Source organism: Pinus tabuliformis, chromosome 3_1 (assembly GCF_031772625.1).
Source record: "Pinus tabuliformis cultivar Carrire ecotype Pingquan chromosome 3_1, CPIR1, whole genome shotgun sequence".
NCBI lineage: Eukaryota > Viridiplantae > Streptophyta > Pinopsida > Pinales > Pinaceae > Pinus > Pinus tabuliformis.
The window spans coordinates 399,079,095-399,102,863 of NC_142301.1; the positions used below are offsets into that span (position 1 = coordinate 399,079,095).

Consider the following 23,769-nt stretch of genomic DNA (forward strand, 5'->3'; position numbering starts at 1 on the left):
ACTAGACGTAATTTGCATGGAAGTAGTTCGCAGAGAGAAATGGGCGAAAATGACATTTTCTCGATTTTTTTTTAACAAAATTTGGCTTTCGCGGGGCTTTTTGGCTCTTTTTGGTCGGATGACGTCATCGGGATGTGACGTCTTGTCGTGACGCGGGGGTATGGGATGGTGACTCGGCAGTGACGTGGCGGTGACATCAGTGGGCGGGGTTAGCGGGAGGGCGGTAAGCGGTATTGGCCCGCACTGCTTATGGACCAGAGTGGTTTGGGGCAGAGAGGTAGCGAGCACGGCGGGAGGTTGACGCGTGTCCTCGGTACGGGCGCGATACCGCCGACTCCCCGGGCAGTAAATTTCGGCGGCGGAGGGGCTTTCGATATGCTCGTGGGCCGTTGGATGAGCGGGCCCAGATCTGACGGTCGACACCATGTTGGAGATGGCTCAGGGTTACGGCACAGGGCCCATTCAATTAAATAATGACTTTTAATAATATCAGGGCGAGTTTGATCAACTGTCGGGGTTTGTTTAAGTTTGTTAATTAACCGGATGTTAATTAACTCTTGGGTTTTTGCGCGGCGGGTTAGGTTATTTAAAGATTTCGAATAAACCTTTAAATCTCTGTTTAGATAGAAATATGTTCGTAATCGACTGGGGGCAGGATTATTACATATTGGAGGTTTTATTATATACACAATATTTACAGGGAAGGGTATTAAGGATAGGGATTTATATAATAAAATTAGTAATCAATATGAGGAGCGATATGAATAGAAGCGCTAAGTTAATAAAGTTTGATGACTTAGGCTTAGGAAAGAAAGAGTTTATATGTGCTTTTGTACAATATCCTAAGCAAAAGGGTTTTACGTAGGGTTTTTATGAAATGAAATGGAGTGAATTGGGGACATTGAGCAGATCTCAATATCTCTGAAGGGAATTAGCAGATGATTTGGAGAAAGGATTGGGAGGGTTAGTCATGCCTCTGCTATAGTATCTGTGATAGAAGTAAGATTTAATCATTCTAAGAGACAAAAATTATCACAAGTTTCTTTCTGCAACATCAAAACTACCTACCCAGCCTGCAGTACCTATCATTTTTTCTTCTTTTGCCATTGGGTGCAGTTGAACTGGAAAACCCTCATTCTCTTCTTTTCTTTTTGCTGCAATCCTATATAGATCTACCCTTATCACATCCAAGGGCTCAGGTTTAACAGTTGAGCTCCTTTGCTTCTCTACCTAACTACTTATCTAGCAAGATTGAACAGTTTGGACAGATTTTATTCTCTATCTCTAAAACGGGAAATTCAAACATGAGCTGGCCAAGATTACGCTGTTTGGCCATTCATCAACTATGGCAAGAGTTAACAAAATGCACACCATCAGATTATTGCAAAAATAGAATAGTAGTGGCATTTTGAACTAGCACACTTTCATGGTCATTTTCTTTGGGGTTCATTTCTTTCATTTTTTCTTTTGACCATTTCATTCTTTTTGCCCTTTGAACTTTCTTTTAGGGTATACCCTCTTTTCATTTTTTAATTTTTTTATTTTTTCAAAATATGGGAAACCTTTGCAGCAAGGAAAGGATGAACATATTAGGGATTTTAACCAGTCAATCATGAAATATGACACCTATTGGTATAGGAGCATGACATACTCCACCAGTAGCTTCAAAATTCTTCTTTGTGTAACTCTGTCTCTCCTAACTCCTTTTCTTGAGGATCTTCAGTGGCAGGCAACTTTAATTGCTTCCTTAGAGATGCTATATCAACATTCTTCTTCTTAATATTTTCTTCCATGGCCTTTGAATTACTAGGATCAAAACCTGCTTTGATCACCATTTCCTCCAAATATTTAATTTTGTTGTCTTTAGCAAGAGAGGAAACTTTCTCCGGTTTGAGTTATGATTGAACATTGTTCAAAGAAAGTTGTAGTTTGGAAGATGTGAGGGTAGTCTGTGTGAAGGTTGAGTATACCATCTCTCATGTTTTCCTGTGCATGTCCATCTGATCCAAAGGATGAACATCCTTTGCCTCAAACTCAAAGGTAGTCTGCTTGAAGTCAGCTATTGATTTTGGTTGTGGAACCTGTGCCTGTAAGAATTCCATATGCATTCTCCCTTTCTCTGTGTCATAGGCTGAAATGAGCTTGTGTTGGATTGAGGAAGATTTCTTCCTAAATTGAGCAGAGATGTTGTCATGAAGGGCTTCATTCCTCCTTTAATTTCTTTATATCTTTGGAAAATATCCAGTTGCCTCTGTTCTGTGAATGTCTTTGGTGTATGAGGTGTTGTAGCTGGAGTCTCTTTAGTAGTCGAGGATGATGGAGAATCAGTGGTACTGTTGTCAAACTTCAAAGTTTGAAGTCCAGAGAGCACAATGGTACCCTGTGTTTCCTCCAGTAGTGGGAAGTCTATCTTAGAGCCTGTCTTAATCTTCTTTGTATAGATCTTGAATTCTTTGTTTGAGACCTCTGTGACTAAAGGAGAGTCCTCCTCTCTCCGTCTCTTCTCGATTTTTTTCCCTGGGTATAGGAGTCTCTGAGGCAGTCCTGGAAAGCACCTTCTCTTCGGCCTCCTACAATATGTTCTCTACCCATTTTTATTGGTTCATGTACTTCTCTATTTATGTTCTTTGGGTATGCACATAAGGATTTTCCTTTTGTTCCAATCTTAGCTTAGAAATTACCCCAAAGGGGTCATAATACCATGTAAAGATAAGAGGGAAATTCATTTGTTTCAGCAGGAGGTCTGCGTCCTCTCCTGCTGCTTTGTTGTTACAGATAAAAGGTATTATCTGTGTTTTAATTCTAAATTGAGACTTCTTCATAGCTTCCACAAAATGGATGTTGTCTGAGTGGATTATTTGCCTAATGTACTCCAAGGCAAATATCCTCATTGAAAGGTACTTGGGCATCTTATATGGTGGCAGCTCTGAGCCATAAACTCTGATCTCTGTAAATGATTAGTATAGGTACCAATCTCATGTCTTCACCTATTCACTGAGATGTAATACTTTCTGAATATCCTCACTGATTCTTGGAATCTGCTGGCCACTCAGTAAATAAGTTTTTGGATACACAAACTGATCAATAAACTCTTTAAAATTGTATTCCTATGATTGTTTTCTGATCATGGAGGTCCAAAAAATAATGGACTGAGGCTCTCCTTGCTGATTGAGTTTCTGCACTACAAAGGGAAACTTGTATGTCTGGAAGAAAATGAACATGTACATAAGAATGGAAGAATATCTGAACATTCCTTCAGTTAAAAACTGAAGGAATTGTTCATGAATTACATCTGCAAGGAAGTGACCATAGTCAAAGGTGACTGATAGTCCTTCTGTAGAAAGGGTGGATAGAAATCTTAAAATAGGATAATCTACCCATTCATCTGAAAAGTAACCAAGTAGGTAGGACAAGACAAAGATGACATGTTTGGTTTTTTGGGGGAAAATAGAAGAGGGATAAGGGGGATTCTTCTTAGGGAGTTGCGAACATTTTAGCAGGAAGACCTCAAAAATCCTGTCTCTCTGGAGAAAGATGAGTTTATGATAAATTTATTTGAGAGCCTCAAGGGAAAAGGGAGTCAGGGAGTCACTATAGGGGACCTGCAACATTTGGTTTATACTTTCAGAGGTAATGGTGAAAAGGATTTCACCATTAGGGGAGATGATAGCCCTCTTACTTCATAGATAAGAGCCATGACACTTGAGAAAGAATTCAGGGAAGTAGTAGGACTAGAGGAAGACAAACATTGGTATTATAGATTGCCAGAGGTTAATCTTGTTAGACTAGTCAAGGTAAGAGTCACGAAACCAGCAACGTAATTCGAAGAGGTCAAATTCACACTGTGTCTCGGAAATTTTGTAATCTCTGTCAGCAAGGGGGATGTGGTCTAAATCCACAGGGGGAGAGAGCATGGGGTTTACCATAGTGGTATTTTTTGGTGCCATCATGGTAGCAAAATGAAAATACAGAGGGTGACAGATAGAGTTGCAAGCAATTACTGTTAATTTTTGTGTGAAAAGATAGGAGGGAATTCCTCTGTAAACAATCGCTAATAGGCAAGAATGCATAGGGCGGGAGCACTGTAATAGTAGGAAAGCAAGAAAAGGTTGTGATCGCAAGAGAAAACCAAGCTTCATAGTTTTACACATGGAGCGAGACCATTGGCCAAATGGATGTTTGGGAGTTGCCTTTACTCAGCAATGGGATGGAGGCAACGGGAGCGAGTCGTCAAGGTAAAGTGTAACAGTCGTCGAAATGGCGGTAATGGATAGGCAGAGGGAGGCGCGGGGCCATTGGCGGGAAGTAATAGGCAGAAGGGATGTGTGGTGGTAATGGAATGGAGGTTGAGCAGAAGTAGAGGGTGAGGTAACTGGGAAGGCAAGTTGCGACGGGAGTGGAGGAAACGCCTTTCGGAGGTGGGTCAGAGTTGTTTATGGTATAAGAGAGGGGGGTCCAAAATCACAAGGGAAGGACATGTAGGGGTGGGGAAACCGCTTTTCGGACCTCGCCCCCCTCCCTCACCGTTAAAGAGAAATATAGCAGGGGGTCCGAAAAGGCTTTAGAGTCATTGGATTAAAATAGGATCGCGATCGGGCGCGGGAAGATGTGCAAGGTTTAACGCCAACAATCCCACATCATATCTCGGGCAGATATTTTTTACAATAAGGTCCGACTTTGGACAAACAACCAAATTTAGCCATTTACATAATAAATCAACTTTTTTCCTAAACTAATGTAACTTAAACCAATGAGGGTGCATTTAAAAGTGCAAACCCTGATTTATTTTTCCATTTTAAAGGACTAAAAATATCTTTTCAAACAACTAAACTAATCTAACAACTGCATTAACCCAAATTAAATTGTTGGATTAATTTATTCACCTATTCTAACTATCTAATATCAGCCAAGATTACACTATTTGGCTAAGTTATTCACTCTAATCTAATTGACATAAATTGAAATTTGTTTGAACATGATTAAACTGTATGTTTCAAACAAAAATGTATTGTGGCATTTTAGACAAGCTACGCACAATTTCATGAATTTATTCTCTACAATTATTGGACTATCAGTGGCACTTCAACTGGAATCACTTTCACATTTATTCTTTTTTGTAGGGTTCTTTTATCATTTCTTTTTCTTTTTCTATTTTTTCTATTTATATCTTTTTTTCATTTTTATTTTCATTTTATATCTTTTTTTGGAAATCATTTGCAGTATGCAATATTATTTACAATTTGAAATATTGAAAGAAATCATTCAATCATCATTTGATCCTATAAATTATAGGACCCTAATAGTGGCTCTAGCTAGGGATGACACTCTCCTTGTGAGGTGTCAAGAACAGTAGACTAGTAGCCTTGAATCCTTGTCTTCAGTGTTTTACTGCATCTGATTTTTTGTGGTTGTTGTAGTTATGGTGGAAAAATGACTAAAAGCTTAGGGCCTTCTCCACGGGCTTCAAATTTCAGACATAAGCTACCCAATCATGACAGTACAAAGTAAATGGTATCTACAATGGGTGTGATGAAAATTGCTTTTATTCCTGAAAAACATAATGTTTCAGCATCCTGCCATTGACAAGTCCTCCAAGTAGCTCTGTTCCATCCATGTCCTTCAGAAAAAATGCACTATTACCCCTGTAAGCATGGATAATGTAAGGTCCCATCCACAAATTATCAAACTTACCATGCTTGCCTTTCTCTTCTCTTATGGAATCCCATTTCAAAACATGATTTCCGATCTGAAAATCATCAGCCTTAGTTCTTATGTCATATATTTTCTTTATACTTTCCTGGGTCAACCGAGTTTTGTTGTGAACCTTTTCCCTTGATTGTTGCATGTGAATTGGTTGATTTATTCTCCTATGTATATAATTTGGTTCAACCTCCAATTCTTGAAGAATTTTCAAAACAGGGATTCCCAATGAAGTTGGAAAACCAGCATCTATTCCATAAACTAGCTGGTATGGAGACATGCCAATTGACTTCTCGATAGTAAGTTTGTCTGCCCATAATGCATTTACGAGCTTATTGTGCCATGATTTCTTGTTACCCTGCAACAACTTTTTAATAATATTAACAAATCTTTTGTTAGAAGATTTTGCCAGTCCATTTCCTTGAGGGTAATAGGATGTAGAATGTCCAAAAATTATCTGATATTTGTTGCACAAAGACCATCCTCTTTGACCTGAATGTTGCAGCATTATCTGTAATGATTTTCCTAGGGCATCCAAATCTTGAAAGGATATTGTTCTCTAGGAATTTAATGATTATTGCATCAGAGGCTTGTCTAGTAGGTATGGCTTCTATCCATTTTGTAAAGTAATCAGTGGTTGTAAGAATCCACTTATGTTGGGTAGAAGAGGAAGGGTGAATTTCTCCTATAAAGTCAAGGCCCCATTGTTGGAAAGAAGTTTTAGCAGATATGGGCTTTAAGGGTAAAGTCAATAGTTTCCTTTCGCCTTCGAATATTTGACATTGGTGGCATGAGGTGACATTCTTTTGGACATCAAAAAATAAGGTTGGCCAATAAAAACCCGCTTTTGGGATCTTGTTGGTAGTAGTCTTCCAGTACAGGTGTCCATTGTAGTCTCCTTGATGAAATTCCTGCATCACTTTATTTGCTTCATCTTTCAACAAGCAATTTAGTAAAACTCCACCAGCATCTTTCCAATACAGATTTTTATCTAGAATACAAAATTTCATAGCTTTGAGTTTAATAAATCTAGCTTTCATTTTAGTCAAACCAGGAGGAGCTTGTAAATGATGTAGAACAAAAATAATGTCTGCATACCAGGGAGAGGTAGAAAAATCTTCTGCTACCTATGGAGTCACCTTCTCATCTAGTTCATTGAATATTGCTAGAAAATTTATATCCAAAGCATGTAAATTAGATTCAGCCATTAATTTTTCTAACCCCTGACCCTTAATGAGTTTGGTAGGTCGGATTTCAATGTCATATTCTAATATAATGGCAATCCACTTACCCCTCTTCCCATCAAGATCATTTTGGGTTAGTATATCTTTTACCACTGCATTTGGAACAAAGGCAATTATATGTGAATGGAGAATATACACTCTAAAATCTTTTATTGCTTTTACCAGGGAAAAAGTTTGTTTTTCCATGATGTCATATTTTAATGCAACATCTCTCAAGGCTTTACTAAAGAAAGCAATAGGTTGTTCATGGCCTTCATTATTTTTCTGTAAGAGAACTGCAACAATAGTATGCTCAGAAGCAAATGAGAAAATGAGAAAATATTTTGTAAAATCTGGACTAATCAACACAGGAGCCTGAGTTAAACCCTGTTTTACCTTATCAAATGATTGTTTCGTTTCAATATTCCACTTTACCTCAGTGTCTTTCCTTAAATTGAAACTTCGTAAAAAGTTACAGAAAGAGGACGGACTATAGTTTTTTGTGTATCGGTTTAAGGTCCTAAGGTTGAAACAATGACACATGGCACTTCGTACAAGTTTGTTCTACTGAACCAATCTATAATTAGGTCATTGTGGGAGATTTGCAATAAATCTTCCTTGCAGAATCCAACCTTGATCAGACTTGTGGGGTTAGAAAGAGAACTCAAAGGGCTACTGCAAGACGCAATTTCAAAACTTGGATATCTGAAATTATAGAGTTACAGTTGTTTCAAGCTTGAGCTCCTAAAATCAAGAAAAGGCGATATGATGAAGTTTGATGGCAAGTATTTGGTAAATTGGATACTACAGATGGAGCAATATTTTGATCTACATGAGGTGAAACTGTTACAAAAGGTACGCATTGCATCTTCATATTTAGAATCGGATCAATTTTTATGGTATAAAGGGATTTTCAAGGTAAAAGAAGATCAGGATAGTCTTAAATACTTTTTGGAACAAAGATTATGTTTAAAAGAATAGAAAAAATGGGTCACAAATAAGTTTGGTCATGACTTTGAAATCATCTACAAAAAAGGGAAGCAAAATGTTGTTGCAAATGTACTCTCAAGAAAGGATGAGGATGTGGAAGCATTGTTTTGTGCTATTTCTATTATTCAACCAGATTGGATAAACGAAGCAAGGGATGAATGGAAGAATGACAAAGAAGTGTGGCAACTCATTTGAAAGTTGCAGAAGATCCCAGTTCAAACAATATTTCCAGAACTTAATAAGGAAGGAAAAATCATATTGGAACCTGAAGCAATCACAGAACCGAGAAGTCGACAACTACGAAATCGATCAATTTCATAGTATCTCATCAAGTGGAATAACTTATCCGCTGAAGATTCCACATGTAAGGATGATAATTTTATACAAAAGCATCGAGAACTACTCAAGCGTTGAGGACAACACTTTTTGAAGGAGGGGCATGTTACTACTAGTGTAACCCCTTATTGTTATTAGAGCAACCCCCTTATTATATTGTCGTGCCCATGTAGTACCCATATTGTTATTATTGTGCCCCATAGAAGCCCACTATTGTTATTGTTGTGCCCTTACATTATTATTGTTATGTCGGCTCTGATTATATTATAACCACTTAGACTCCTATATATAGAAAGGAGGTCTTGTCATTTGTATCATCCAAGAATCGTTCATTTGTGTAACGTAAAGGAGGTTTCCCCCTCAAAGAGGCTAAATTCTAAGGTGTTTATCTCTTTTTTCTATATTTTTGTGAGTTGGTTTCATAGCATATTTAGTTCATGAAGGGTACTCATCCATCCTCTTCTCCTAGGGTGATCTGACGAAATCACGTTATTAGTCTGAGGGTGTTTGTTCGTAATAATATCATGCATCAAAAGGTTCATGTGTGAACCAAACACCCAGACCAAAATATGTTGGGGTTTCTATCCTTAATAATTACTCCCACTGCCTTACAATTAAAAGCATTAATATTGATGCCTTGGATGACATTGTATGGCCCAATACTTTCAATTGTTTGAAGTAATGGTTGTGCAATGTTGACGACAGTCTTGAACTTTTCTAAGTAATCATATGCTGAAAGGAAGACTACACCACTAGTAGACACAATAAGAACATTTATTAATGGCTTGTCATTTACATTTGTCCAACCATCAGATACAATGGATACCCCATGGTCATTCCAAGAACCTATAATTTTACCCAAAGCATGTGCTATTTTTATTTTTTCATGATCAAGTCCCACAGTACCAGCCTTGTCATACCCAGAACTCTTGTATCCTTTAGGGGCATCATTAATGGCGGAAACCATTTCATGTCAATAAGTTGAGCAAAGAACATTGAATGGTATCCCATAGAGCATAGTAGAAATATCAAGAAAATTGTTTGTGAGACATAGAGTTGCCCTAGGCACCCATCCTTGTGGTATCATAGCCTAAACATGGGGGTGGCCTATTGTAGAGAGTGAATGTGCAACAGATCCCATGGTTCGGTGGAAAGTTTGTTCTTTGTAATCAATTGGTGAATATTCCATTAAAAGATAGGTATTGTAGAAATAACTCGAAATTTGCAGCTGCTAAAGAAATGTCACTGAAATGAACATGCACAAATTTCTTCTTCTAAATTCTACAGAAGGAAAACTGACAATAGAAACACATGCAATCATTCAATCATAATGCAAAATATTTTTAATGGGGAACCCAACTGGGAAAAAACCCTCCTCTGTTTGTATTATATTAGATGAGAACAATGATCAATTACAATGACTGCTTCAAAGCTTGAAGCTCAATCTGCACTACAATTCTAATCTCCTCCTAACTCTTCTCTCACTAATACTTGGCCAAAATAGGCCTCTTGCTTCCTCCCATTTCCTTGCACAATTCTTGCTCCTAAAGAATAGGGAAAGATCCTATTTCCTTGTGCAAATCCCAAGAAAATAAGCTCATCTACATGCACAAACTTTGTATAATTGAAATAGTATACAAAATAATTACAATTATGCATTTTCCCTCCACATCACTAGGTAATTCGAATTGCATGCATGGCTAGGGCTATTTTTAGTAAATTGACTAGTTAACTATTAGTTCAATGAGTTAACAACAGTTACAAATACTCAATTGAACTCATACTAACTCTATTATAGACTAGAGCTCATCTTACTAACTTTCACCAAAGATAACAACTCTACTACTAGCCCACCAACTCGAATTGACCGACTTAAATGAGTGGTTTGGTCATGTCACTCCTTCCAACTGCCAACTCATCTTGCTGAAGTGGAAATTCGAATTTCTTCATTTGATTAAGGCACAAGTCAAATGAAGTCTTTTTTTTTGCTACAATTTAACAAGTACTCTACGTGTTCCTTTGTATATTTTGTTGTTGTTTTGTTAACCATATTTAATATGTTATGTTCGATTATTTATAATCGCACTTCATATATCATGTTTAATTATTAATTACATTTCTTGATTTACTTGGAAATTAAAGAAAATGGAAACGATTGAATTTCACTTAACAATTGTGTTATTGAGTGTATTGGGGCATTAGGGTACGTGATAGATTGGTACCGAAGCCTTGGGTATGTTACAGTGGAAGCAACAAATATTACTCAAATATATCATAGAAAGAAATAGAGCAATAAACACAATGGAATATATATATATATATAGAGAGAGAGAGAGAGAGAGAGAGAGATTATCATTAAAAAAAGAGTTAGTAACAATGCCAAAACCTTTTACATATTTCAATTTTATTAGAGGCATCACTACTGTAGTACATCCATAACAGGTTTTCATGCCTTTATGGGTTATCTTACCTATAATTATACATTCAAATATACCATAGAATCTAAAAAAAACTCCTATAAAGAAAGCATATTTACAAAACATTTTTCGAAACTTTGAAATTTAATGTGCCCCAGTTGGCCCAACTTATGATGTTGCGCCCAAGTTTTCCTTTGCTGCGTTATGTGCCTTTTTCCCCTGCTTATTTGGAACTCGTACCTTTGGCTTTTATTGCCCTTTTCCAATTTCTTATTCTTTCAGCTTGAACTCAGACTCACTATTGGAGGGTGTCAGCATTCCATTAACTTTGAGCTATTAAAGTCTATGCCTCCATAATTGCCAATTTTTGTCAAATTTTCTCTCCAGCGATTCACACTTCTTTTCCGACAATTGAAACTTGGCAACCTTCTCTTCCTCTGCCATTTCCAGTGTTTTGTTCGACAACTCCATCATCTCGGCAACTGCCCTTTGTCATGTCCCCATTTTTATTTTCCTGTATAGTACAACTAAGGTGGATTTCCAAGGCACGGGATGTCTAGGTTATGGGAGCAAGTTTATGTCATTAAGGTTCTCGAAGGAGTTTTGAGGGGCTTTTATGGGAATTGATGGCATTCGCTTAGCATATACCATCATCTGCATAGTTTTCCTTCCGATCCGTTGCATTCTAACAACTTTCAAACACCGAGTTATTAATGAGCCCGACTTAATTAATTATGCCTAAGGTGGCATTTTGGGAGGAATATTTGATGGAATACCTTAGTGAAATAGATCGTTGGAACCAGAACGAGAAGATCTACAAGATGGGATTTTTAGAAGTGACTTCCAATGGTCAAAGAGAGTATGGTGGGTGGTTTACCATTCCACCATATTAAAAATGACTTTCATTAGTCATTTAATTAAAAAAGGGAAAAATAAGTAATTGGATAGAAAACCAAAAGTGACTTGAGTCAAATAAAATTAAATTAAAAAGTCACTTAAGATAAAGTCAATGGAGGAGCTTCTAGAGTAATAATAAAATAATAAAATAAGATGCTTCTAGAGGCTTGGAGATCTATCTATGGAGTCTTTAAAAGGAGGAGGAGGAGATCCTTTAGGGCATCTTAGTTTGAGCATTTATCTTTGGTGTGGAGTGGAGAATCCAGTGCTTTACCTGTAGCCCCAAAACGAAAACCCTTAGGTGATTCTTGGGTGATTCAGTGAGAGTAGGCGAGAACCTAACTCTCTCCCTTGGTGAATCCACTCAGGATTCAGCTTATTGATTTTCAGTTTGTTTTCAAGATCAGTTGTGGCATTATTGTAGATTTATTTGAGGCCATCATCTTAGCCATATTCCTACTCTTGGTACCAACTTATTTACGTATTAATAAAATAAGGCTGAGATCTTCTGCATACTTGTTTTGTTTACGTTTGCATACTTGTAGTTGTTTATTCTTCATTGTAGAATATATTTCCAGTTTGCTATTGAATTTGTTGTTTCATTTGTGCAAATGGTTTATGGTATTAAGGACTTAAATTTCTAAGTTATTTTCTGCAAATTTTATATTTAGGACATTACAGTGGTATCAGAGTTGGATTTTTATGCCATCCTGAAGGGTTTGAAGTTTAATTGCAAATTGTTCATAAGCTTATTATTTCCAAAAAAAGCAAGATCAAATTCTTCTATTTTCCTAAGCCACGGTTTTATTGCAGTAAAATATATTTTGTTAGAGAAGTCAAAGCTATTTGACAATTTCCAAAGGTCGAGGTAGAATTATTTTTTAGGAGGGTCGAAGATTCAAAGGTAGATATAATTACAAAGGTCGACACACATTTTTTTTTCATTTTGCAGGAGGTATGAGCTGCAAAGAATTTAGAAGGTCGATTTCCATTTATGTTGCGGAACCTTTTGTGAGTCGAGTTGCTAGCTAAAGATCGAAATTCTGTCTCAGAAACCGAATTATACAACCTCCTTGGGAATCGATCAAGTGTTGTGACCATTATTTCTCCAGGATTTTCTCACATTTCACCCGCGAAGGCAAAGATTATTCTCATGGAAAAGAGGCTGACTCACTGATATTATAAGGAAATTTAATAAGATGGAATTATTGTTGTATCACACCAAAAGGCCGAATATTTATGTGGTTCCAGAACTATTGTTTTGTTGGACGTAGAACGAGCCAAATTGTATTCTCAACAGGCTGAATTATCATCTTAGGGGTTGAGGCCTACGATATCCTTGCAAAATTGAAGAGTGAAGTTGTCAAATTTCTGGGTAAATTATTCGACTTGAAAGAAAGGAGAGGTCAATTTGTTAAGTGGGTGTATAATACCAAACTCCCTGTGCATGCTCAACTATCTGTAAAGGCCAGAATCCCTATGTGATGACAGTAACTGTGAGACAGAAAGTATGTTACATCGTCCTGCAAATTCCTGGGTGTATTTTTCATTGTTGGTGCCTTATCTTCCTGAGCAGGATCATCAGTTCTTTGGGAGCTGAGTTTACTTAATTTGTTGAGCAAGTACACCTTTTTAGATCAGATTCATTCTCCCCCATAAAAAAAATAGCAAAAATAAAAAAGGGAGGTTGTTCATGATTATCTTTTCCACATAAACTTGTATCAACATTATATGTAATTTCGGATTCAACATGGACATATTTAATATTTGTACATTTAGAGACAAACTTCAAAAAGTCACTTTGTATGCAAACCATTTGTAGAAATTACTTCAGAAGTTAGTGATCATTAAGGACTGCATACATAGTCATCTTTGGTGAGGGATTGAATTAATTGTAGCAGGAAGCCACTGGTTAACAGTGAAGGTCTTTTCATATGTTTACCAACCTTGTAAATTTGCTGATGCGCATGGATTCCAAAGACACATTAAGCTGAGTGTGATTTTGAACGTAGTTTCTGATGTTAAAGTAGCATTTATATGTCTGAGTGTGACTCTTGGAGGTCTGAGTAATTGTTGTGCAAAATCAGAGTCGTTATTGGGTGAGCCCTTTAATGTGTATATGTTTCTAGTCAGTGAGGGTTAAAGCACACTGCTGAGACTTGTGTCATGCATATGAGAGGTCTATGTAGATATCTAATCCTATCACTGTGATAACATTGTTGTATTGTGAGTCAAAGTGTTGTATTGTGTCAAAGATTGATGTAATTGACATCACTGGACTAGAACATGGATCAAACCTTCATAAAATCTCTTAATAAACTAGCAACAATAATCAACAGATCCCTTTCCAAGGCGATACCTTCTATGCTACAACAACAACAACCACATGACAAACATGAGTTGGGCCCCAAAATCTATTCACCGGGACAGATTTGAGATTCATGGGATTTTCAACAAAAGCCCTTCTCAAATTGGAAGAACTTGCTTCACTCCTCTCCAAGGTGTATCAATCAGATGGGAAGAAATTGATTTGTGCTCTAAATCCAACCATGTTTTCCTTAGTACAACCCAAATATTTGGAGCACCCTTGTGTAGGGGTTAAACTCCCAGTTGCCTCTTGCCTCAGTAGTATCATGATGTTGACTCCACCTATACCTCCTTACAGTGATGACATAATGAAGAGAGTCTTCAATTTGATAGTAAAGACTTTTCAGGATTTGGATAAAAGTGAGGGTCCTACCTTTGGCAAGAAGTTTGAGATTCTTGAAGTCATGGACTTCGTTAGATCTTATCACATCATGTTTGATCTGGAATGTGATGACCTGATCCTACATTAAAAGACATCATCCTGACATGGTCATAGCACACATGCAGACTATTTTTTCCTCATGTATGGGAGACTATGATACCATTTGCAGGAGGTTGCAGTCTAGATTGTTGGCCATTTGGAGGAGAGAACAATTCATATTGCCTGTTGCTTATGAACTAGCCAAAATATTGGTTAAGCAAAAAATTGGTACGTTCAGGAGACGATTGAAACATGAGGAGTTGCAGAGGATTGACCTTGGGTCTAGGTTAGAGTCTTAAAATCACTGACGCTACCAAACCAAGAATCTCAAGTTTCAACCATAAACTACTTTGCATAGCAGAAATATAAAGCAGTAAATCACATATGCACACTATACACAATTTTAAACAAAATTGTACAATAATGTACAATCACCAATCTTCGTTATATTAATCCAAATCTGATAAATACAACAATCTATGGTTACAATATACAATGACAAACTTGGTTGCAACACTTCTATGTTGTATTTTGTCCTGCGAGTCTGTCGTACCCGTACTGTTCACTAGTAGTGCCTTAGTTCATTAAGGAATCTACACATCAAGACTCCAAGAGGGCTGCCTCCTATCACTGCTGCAAGTCACATTTGCTACAATGAACATGGGCTCATCAACTACTCTCTAGGTTGGCCAATTCCCGATCTCCAATCTGCGAGGCTAGAAACAACTTTCGCCCATCAAAGTGATGCACTTCGGCACCAAAAATTCACCCAATCTTGCACCAACAAAGTCCTCCTTGTCTTCTTGTCTAGGTCTACTTTGGGTAGCCAAATCGTTGCCTTCCAACAAGCTCTATGACACCCAATCTCATCACTGCAAGATCTGCTCCTAAGAAAGGCTTCTAACTCTCCAAGTCAACCTTTCTAATTGTCTCCCACAAGCTACAATGTCATGATCCAAAACTAACCCAAAAACGTGGATCCAACATACATTCAATGTTGCTGCTATACTTTTATACTATTGCCCCTGGTTAGGGAAAGTGCATGATGCAACAACCCTTCACAATTCACCCTAACAACCTCCTTTTTGATGCAGCCGAGGCAAGGTGAGATGGCCTCCTTGTGAGTTGTTGTTCTGGGGAAATGGCAACCCTTGACACCCCAATGCTGGCCTGTTTTGGACCTCGTTGTGACCAACTCCCTCTCACGTTGTACTTCGTTGTGCGCAACATTGATTTACTTACTTCCAAGGTAGCCCAGGCACTCTTCGATACCATGTTAAATTTCCATGACCTTGAGTCTAGGTTAGAATCTTAAAATCATTGACGCTACCAAACCAAGAATCTCAACCGTAAACTACTTTGCACGACGGAAATATAAAGCAGTAAATCACATATGCAGAATATACACAGTTTTAAACAAAATTGTACAATAATGTACAATCACCAATCTTCATTATATTAATCCAAATATGATAAATACAATAGTCTATGGTTACAAGATACAATGAAAAACTTGGTTGCAACACTTCTATGTTGTATCTTATCCTACCAATCTGTCACACCCGTAGTGCTCACTAGTAGTGCCTTAGTCCATCAAGGCATCTACACATCAAGACTCCAAAAGGGCTTCCTCCTATCGCTGTTGTAGGCCACGTCTGATACAATGAACACGGGCTCATTAACTGCTCTCTGGGTTGGCCAAGTCTCGAGCTCCAATCTATCAAGCTAGTAGCAAATTTCATCCATCAAAGCGTTGCACTTCAACACCAAAACTTCACCCAATCTCACACCAACAAAGTCCTTGTCTGCTACTCTAGGGCTACTTTGGGTAGCCAAATCCCTGCCCTCTAACTAGCTCTATGAAACCCAATCTCGTCACTGCAAGATTTGATCCTAAGAAAGGCTTATGACCCTCCAAGTCAACCTTTCTAATTGGCTCCCACAGGTTGCAATGTCACGATCCAAAACTGACCCAAAAATGTGTATCCAACACACATTCAATGTTGCTACTATACTATTGTATTGTTGTCCCTGGTTAGGGAAAGTGAATACTGCAACAACGCTTCATAATTCACCTTAACAACCTCCTTTTTGTTGCAGCCTAGGCAAGGTGAGATGGCCTCCTCGTGGGCTGCTATTTTGGGCAAATGGCAGCCCTTAACACCCCAACGCTGGTCTATTTTGTAGAGACTAGGCATGTGGTTTGCCTCAGTTTCTGCGGCACCCTAACAACCCTCCAAAACAGTCACTTCTCACCTCTTTTTTGCCCTCAAACAGATCCGTAAACACCCCCAACAGTCTCGGCCTTCCAGCTCTTCTCCTCAGCCTCCTCCAACACTTTGGTCACCTGAAACAACCCTAGAAACAATCCCCACCTTTCATTGTTCCTTCCCTTTAGTTGTTGCGACTTCACAAAGTTTTTTGAGCTCTTCTTCCTTGGGTTTGTTGCACTTGTTGGATGCTCAAAATGACTCCATATCACCTTCTATATATACCATAAACAAGGGCTCCCAAAACGTCATATTTGAAGCAACACGTCCATTGGATTCTTCAAGTTGGCCTACTTGACAACCACTAATAATTAGTGAACTTCAAAAATTCATGTCTCTAACAACAACTCAGATTCAAACGATTTTCGTTGTGTTGGAATCATATTTCCAAGAACTATCAAAGAATCTCTTGTTTCATGATCGCTCCAAGCATATAGCTATCAAGTACAACTTTATCTGGGATATGGTACAACGAGGAGCAATAAGGCTCCATCACATTGGGATTGATGATCAAGTCGTCGATATTTTGACAAAGCCCCTAGGGAAGGTCAAGTTCTTAGCCTTTCGAGAATGACTTGGAGTCATGGAGAGACCCTCTTATAAGGGTCCTGTATGAGATGGACATTAAGCTCTGGGAGCTCTGGGGGGCTTGGGGTATTTCTTGGAGTGATGAGAAACCATAGGGTGAGTGGTTCAGACTTCCCCTAGTAGTTTGCTATGTACAGAGTGAGTGGTTCAGCCTTCCCCTGCGATACCCCTTGGCGACATATAGGCAAGATGAGTGGTTCATCCTTCTCGTGCTGAGACATCCTACCCATGCAGTCTAGGACTCATGGGAAGTACCTTTCATCTAGCCAATGAGTATGGAAATGAGGATAAGGGCCATAGTACTACATATGGACACATTGTGTACTACCGTACTCCCTATGCTAGGATGACCGATGTTGATCTGGGATCAATTGGAACTGACTTCGGGTTAGTAAGAGTGGTAAGAGACACTCTCTTTTAATTGGAATTGTTGCGGGTCAGTAAGAGTGGTATGAAACACTCTCTTTTGATTGGGACTGACTTTGGGTCAGTAGAGAATGGTATGATACATTCTCGATCACTTCTTCTTCTTCATATTTCAACAAAGCATAGCAGTGCATTGATAGCAAAGATAGTATAGATTGGCAGATGGATTAGCAGGTGGAATTCTACCTAGTTGAGAGGGAGTGTTAAAATTGGCAAATAGGGCCAAACTCCACATGGGTCATCTTATTTATGACAGTTGATATTTTTCTTGGACTCCTCTCTTCGAGAGATGTAGGATTGATCTAAAGATCATCTGATTCTGACATGTACAAATGAAGTTATGATTCCTATTTGTTTATTTCCATCCCATGACATTTTCCCACGGAGATGCTTTCTAGCACGGGTGTATGAACTTGGATAAGTGTTTTTGCAATGGAGGCATGTAAATTTAGTGGTTCCACCCCCTTTCCCTCCTTCAAGCCTAGAAACATATTTCCACAATGGGGTTTGGTCTAATTTGGTTTTTGCACCCTCATCATCTCCACTCTTCTCCTCCTCCTCCTCCTCTCCAGGGTTTTCAAATCCACCACTACCCACTTCTTCATCCTCTTCATCAACCCTACTCCTTCTACGCTCCAACACCATAATAACATTAAAAGGAACTAATATCAAGAAAATGCCAAGCCATATAGCCACGATGTTTGAAGTTTTCATTCTTTGAACTTTGGTGGAGTTATAGTTTCTTGCCTGCAATAAAATGGAGGAATGGGAATGGGAAACTTGAAAGAGAGAAGAGAACATTTTCATTTAACAATGAACATATAAAAAACACAAATGCTAGATTAGAGTCTAGATCCTACCTCTTTGGCTTTCAATCCCAAGCTCCAATCTCCCTTGCAAGCTCCCAAGCAACCCTCTCAATCTTTCTCCTCAACTCAAGCTCCAATTCCAAAAGCCCTCTCCTTGCTCTCTCATATGAAAATGGTGAATTGTGGGAGGGGAGGAGGGCCTTTTATTTCTTTTGCCCCTCCCCTCACTCCAAAACCCCCCTGTGTGGCTGCGTCTTTTTCACCAGGGGGAGCAATTTTTTTAGGCGGGAGCGCTCCCGCCTAAGAAAATCTGCTCCAGAGCAAATGGGAGCGACCAGGGAATGAACGCTCCTCGACCGCTCCCTTGTTCGCTCCCGAAAAACCAAGGAGCGAATTTTTTTCAGGGAGCAAGCTTCAAGAGCGGGTTTGAGGGGGATGGGGGAAGGCATGTGGGGCGCTCCCCAGCAACCCTAATTTGAACCACATAAACATATGCAAATCACTGAGTCTTTGTGCCATCCAGCCACTGTGATATGCAACAGGCCTCAGAGATGAATATGCAAGACTCTGTCATTGGATGCAAGTCACATAGAGTAGAGTGTAGTGTGAGCCTTTTGTAACATGTGCCATAGAATGCTACGCGAGTCGAGGATAAAACGAATCACATGTAATGCGAGTTATGAATCCAACAAACCATAGGAGCGACCATTATATAATAAAATGAACCTCAAAGATCTGAATGCCGAATGGAGGGATATTGACGGGTTTATATCGTTGTTTCAATGTGAGCGGTCACATCCAGTTGAGTTAGGCCGATATGAGTGATATGAAGTCAATTTGCATTGGAGGCAAATGCAAATTCAAATTCCCTTTTAATAATATAAAAATATTTTTCTACTTCCCAAGATTGTTTGCCACATTAAATAATTTATTCTTTCTTTGGGGCAAGGAGGGTTTCCCTATCACGAAATTTCTCCCTGAGCTGCCTCAATTTTCAACAAAAAAAACCCCTGGGAAATTTTCTTATACTATTGACCAAGTTTAACCAAGCCACAACTTTTCACCAAATGCCCTCAATGGAAAACTTCCACGTGGAATGGAATCCTCTAGTCATCCTCTGCAATCTGAGACTAGGTTGAATTTTTGACCACATGGCCATTTTGCATTGGAAATTGTGAAGTACCTTGAGAAACATGAAAATGTTAAAATGAGACTACTATGATATGAGAGATGTCATGAGGAATACCACACCAAGGCCAAGGTCACCTACAACTTGATAAGACTCTAACCATGTGGAATGACATAGGTGCACCTTGACACGGGTTGGACTGACCCATACACCTGTGATCACCGCTAAAAATGAAGGCTCCTAGAAAACCATGAGACCTCAAGAGCAGTGCACCAAACACCATCCAATCCAATTAGGGATGAGTGTGCTTGAGTGGCGCTTTCAAGGGATAGGGCGTGGTCTGACCAAACAACTGAAATACAGACTTAAACTAACAAGACACAAGTCTAGGATGCCTAATATAGGGTCTCACATAGGGGCTTACAATGGTGATGAATGCTGCACTGAAATAATCTATGTACCACTGCTGACAAGAAGAGTAATAAAGCCAATGTAACTGTCAGCCATGAACGAAAACACAGGATTGATGGCATACCAACTCATATCTTAATTCAGAAAGCAAAGAATAGTAAGATAAGTAAGAAGAGAATTATGATAGTGACCAGCAGATCCTTTAAAATCAGAATTGTAACCAGCAGTAACTGAAGAACAATAATCAGCTAAGAGCTTCTTTTTGGACCTAGAATTAGGTATAAGAAATATACAGTTCTTGTAAAAAATCATTTTGCCTGAAAATGTGTATCTGTTTTTATCTTCATGAGCCCAATCTGGATCTTGTAGCATAGTAGAACCCTGTCAACTGAGTAGTTGTTGTTGTTGCTGAAGCGCATTCTTCTCTTAGTTGCTTAACCTGAGATATTTGGGGCTAAGAGGGCTGTTGCACGGATTGCAATTTACTGGAAGTTTGTGATTGAAATCATTGTCGTCCCTCCTGTTGATATGAGTCAGGTTTTCACAACCTAAGAGAATTTTGAAATCCTTTCATCTGCTTCTCAAAGGTCAGCAATTTCTCTTCAACGAACCCTTGTGGAATACTGCTCCTTGGTACCTGATAACATGCCTCCATGCGTTGGTAATGAATTCTTGCAGAATTTGAGTATTTCCAGTTGCTCAGGTGGCGAAGTGTGTTGATGCTTATCCGCAATTCTGTCATGTAGTTCTTTTAATTGAGGATAATACACCTCCTTTAAACTCTGTAGTTTTTGATAAATCTTCTCTTGCCAGTCCTCAACAGTTAGCCATCTAGTTTGACCAGATGAATCAATAGAGGTTGAAGAAGCCTCCTGAAGCCCTCTTTGCTCTGACAAACTATCAGATGTTCAAAGCCTGTGCTGCACCTCTTGTTGGTGTGAATATGGTTGCTGCAATAATATTTGTTGCAACTACCACATTCAAACCAACGGTTGCTGCAACCATATTTGTTATTGTTGCAGCAACCACATTCAAACCAACAAGTGTTGCAATTGTGGTGGTTGAAACAGTATTTGGGACCGAAGTTGATGGTACTTTCGCAACTGCTGCTGTGATGCTGACTTGTGGGCGTAATAAATTATAATGCTTGTGAAACCTGCAGTATTTGACGTAGTTGCCAAATTCTGGGTGCAGAAATATCTGATGCAGATGATGTTGCTGCTTTTATTTGAAACATTTTTTTGTTTTCCCATATTTTGTTGCAAAATTGAACCGACGGAATAAATGGAAATAAACCAACAACCACGGGTATAGCAATGACACGGAAAAAAACTCTAGGAGGTAGATCTAAATAGCAGATTTATATTACTGGCAACAGAAAGGAAAAAGCTAACAGTATCAATAGCATGAAAACCTGAAATAAAGGCAGGATCATGTTGACTATGTGATTGAGCGATAGGATCATGTTATTGTCGAAGAAGAGCCAGTCCCAGAGAAGGAAAAGAATCGCCTTCAGCACCCTCCAGCCTTGTAGCAGACATGAACATAGGGCTTATGGTTTTTTTGAACTTCTATGATCTGTCTGTTATATTCAGTATGCGGCTGCTAGGTTTTAAAATTTGGTTTTCGGCCTTAGACTTTCGGTTCGTTTTAATTAAAATACCAACTGTCGTAGTCCGAAAGGGCGATTATGATCTGTAAGCCCTGGTTTTGCGATGCTCAGGCCTGCTGCGAAAACTTTCTATAATGTAGATACTTTCGGAAATAGTATGTGTTTGTGTAACAGAATACATCACAGTTACGGACTGAAGCCAAAGGTGCATGCAAGTACTATTCATGTCGTCTTTAATTAAAGGGGAAGAACATAGATATTGTACTAGTATATTTACCTTTTTCAGCTGCTCATTTTCTTCAGTCATCCTCGTTTTGTTGTCATTCTCTCTAATAAGCTCTAAGGGACTTAAACCCTGAATTGAACCTTCCTCTTCGCTGTCATACATGGCAGGCTCTTCCCAGACATAGGGAATAGTAACAGACCGTGAAGACCCTGCATTTATGGGTTTCTACAACACTCAATTGATGATTCCAAGACTGTTATTATTATGAGCTTTGCGTGACACTGGATGAGGGTATTGTTGGGATCCATCCTTCGATCTAAGAGAAGATAAATATGAAGAAATGGGGTTATTGAGTACATGGACATTGGAAGGTTTGTAAGAAAAAATGTTGGAATTGGCAATTTGGGTGACCAGAAACATTGTATTTGCAAGGTTTCTGCTTTTGTTTTGAGCAGGGTGATTATTGATGGCAGGGAAAATCTAATGTGGGCAGAAAACATAATCAGAGGATTCTGATACAGATCACATGCAGAGTACACAGTGCCAAATTGGAAGCAATTAAGAATTCACGAGGGGATTCATTTTGACAATAATAACCTAATTTTACTTGTATTTTATGAATTCAAATTACTGAAACACAAATATAGAGTCATTTCAATTCTTCATAGCAAAGCATCCAGTGCTGTATTAATACTTACTCAGAACACTTAGTCTAGTCTCACACATAGCACAACATCCAGTTTCTCACACACACACGGTCGAAAACAAACTAATCTCGCCGCCCAGATTTTAAGAGAACAATGCCCAATCCATCGTACAGCTCACACGGAAAAGGAAATTTAGTTCTGCTTTTAAAACTTAGTCTCTCACGTAGCAACTAGCAAACAGGAGATCCGATTTCTCTGTGTTACGCTGGAAACCCCTTTTTCTGCCCTTCGCTGCCGTCTTCTTCAGCGAATCGATGATCTTTTTAGCAGAATGGTCCGCCTATACGGGAATACAGTTCCCTTCGATTTAACTCAATAAATTCGCTTCCACAGGCCCAGCCGTCTCTTTCCTGGAATGTGATTTCAGTTGTTTTAAACCTAGCAAAACTCTGTTTGGTCAAAATGTCCAAGCTTCACAGTAATTCTATCCATACGTTGTCTTCGTTTCCGTCAGGTAGGCGCGATGAGGCGCCAGCGGTGGTTCAATTCTCGACTTCCATATTCGTTATAAATTTGATTAAAGGAGCATTTGTACTCTTTAATTTCTGGGTATCCCAAGTAGTCCATCTCTGGTATCCCAAGTTGTGTGTTGAGAAAGTATCCTAATTGAATGATAATTGTTTTTATTATAGAAAGTTACTAGATAATAATATATAGTTATGAAAGTTAATATTGGTAATTTTTATTTTTTTATTTTAAGGTTTTGTTATCCATTTTGTTGTATTTTTATTTTCTTTGTTTTTTTTTTTTTTTTTCAAGTTTTTGCTATGTATTTTATTTTTGAGATTGTTTTTTAGTATGAACCACACTGTTTAGTTCTAGATCTCGATAAAAATTTAAAAAATAATAATTTTATTAAATTTTGTTTGAAAATTTTAATTTATTCAATCATAATTATTATGCTGTGAATTTTCATAACTATTATGTTTATGTTATTTTTTCATAAATTTAATTTTAAAAACCGTATTTTGTGGGTTGAAGTTGGAATTTATGATGAAATTTTGTGAAATACAAGCATTAAAGGGAATAAAATAAATGAAAAGAATGCACAAATTCAAGAGAAGGTAAAGAGTATTTACACATTTTTATCATGCAAAACCTTTGATGCATAAGTATGTGAATCTAATTTTCAAGTTTGGAATGTTATATCATTAGGAAATCTAATGTAAGATGTCTAAACATATCATTTCAATTTACATGTTTGGAGTTCCACCTTGCAAACTTGTTACAACGAGTTGCA

General features: G+C 38.3%; 1 long non-coding RNA gene across 1 annotated transcript; it reads right to left on the reverse strand.

Annotated features, from left to right (window-relative positions):
- Nucleotides 1-20,664: 20,664 nt before the first annotated feature.
- Nucleotides 20,665-23,105, reverse strand: LOC149187413 (uncharacterized). Its single transcript, XR_016255763.1, has 2 exons — nucleotides 22,521-23,105; nucleotides 20,665-22,031 (listed from the first exon to the last, which is right to left on the reverse strand). It is a non-coding gene; the product is annotated as an uncharacterized LOC149187413 (long non-coding RNA).
- Between the last annotated feature and the right edge of the window lie 664 nt (nucleotides 23,106-23,769).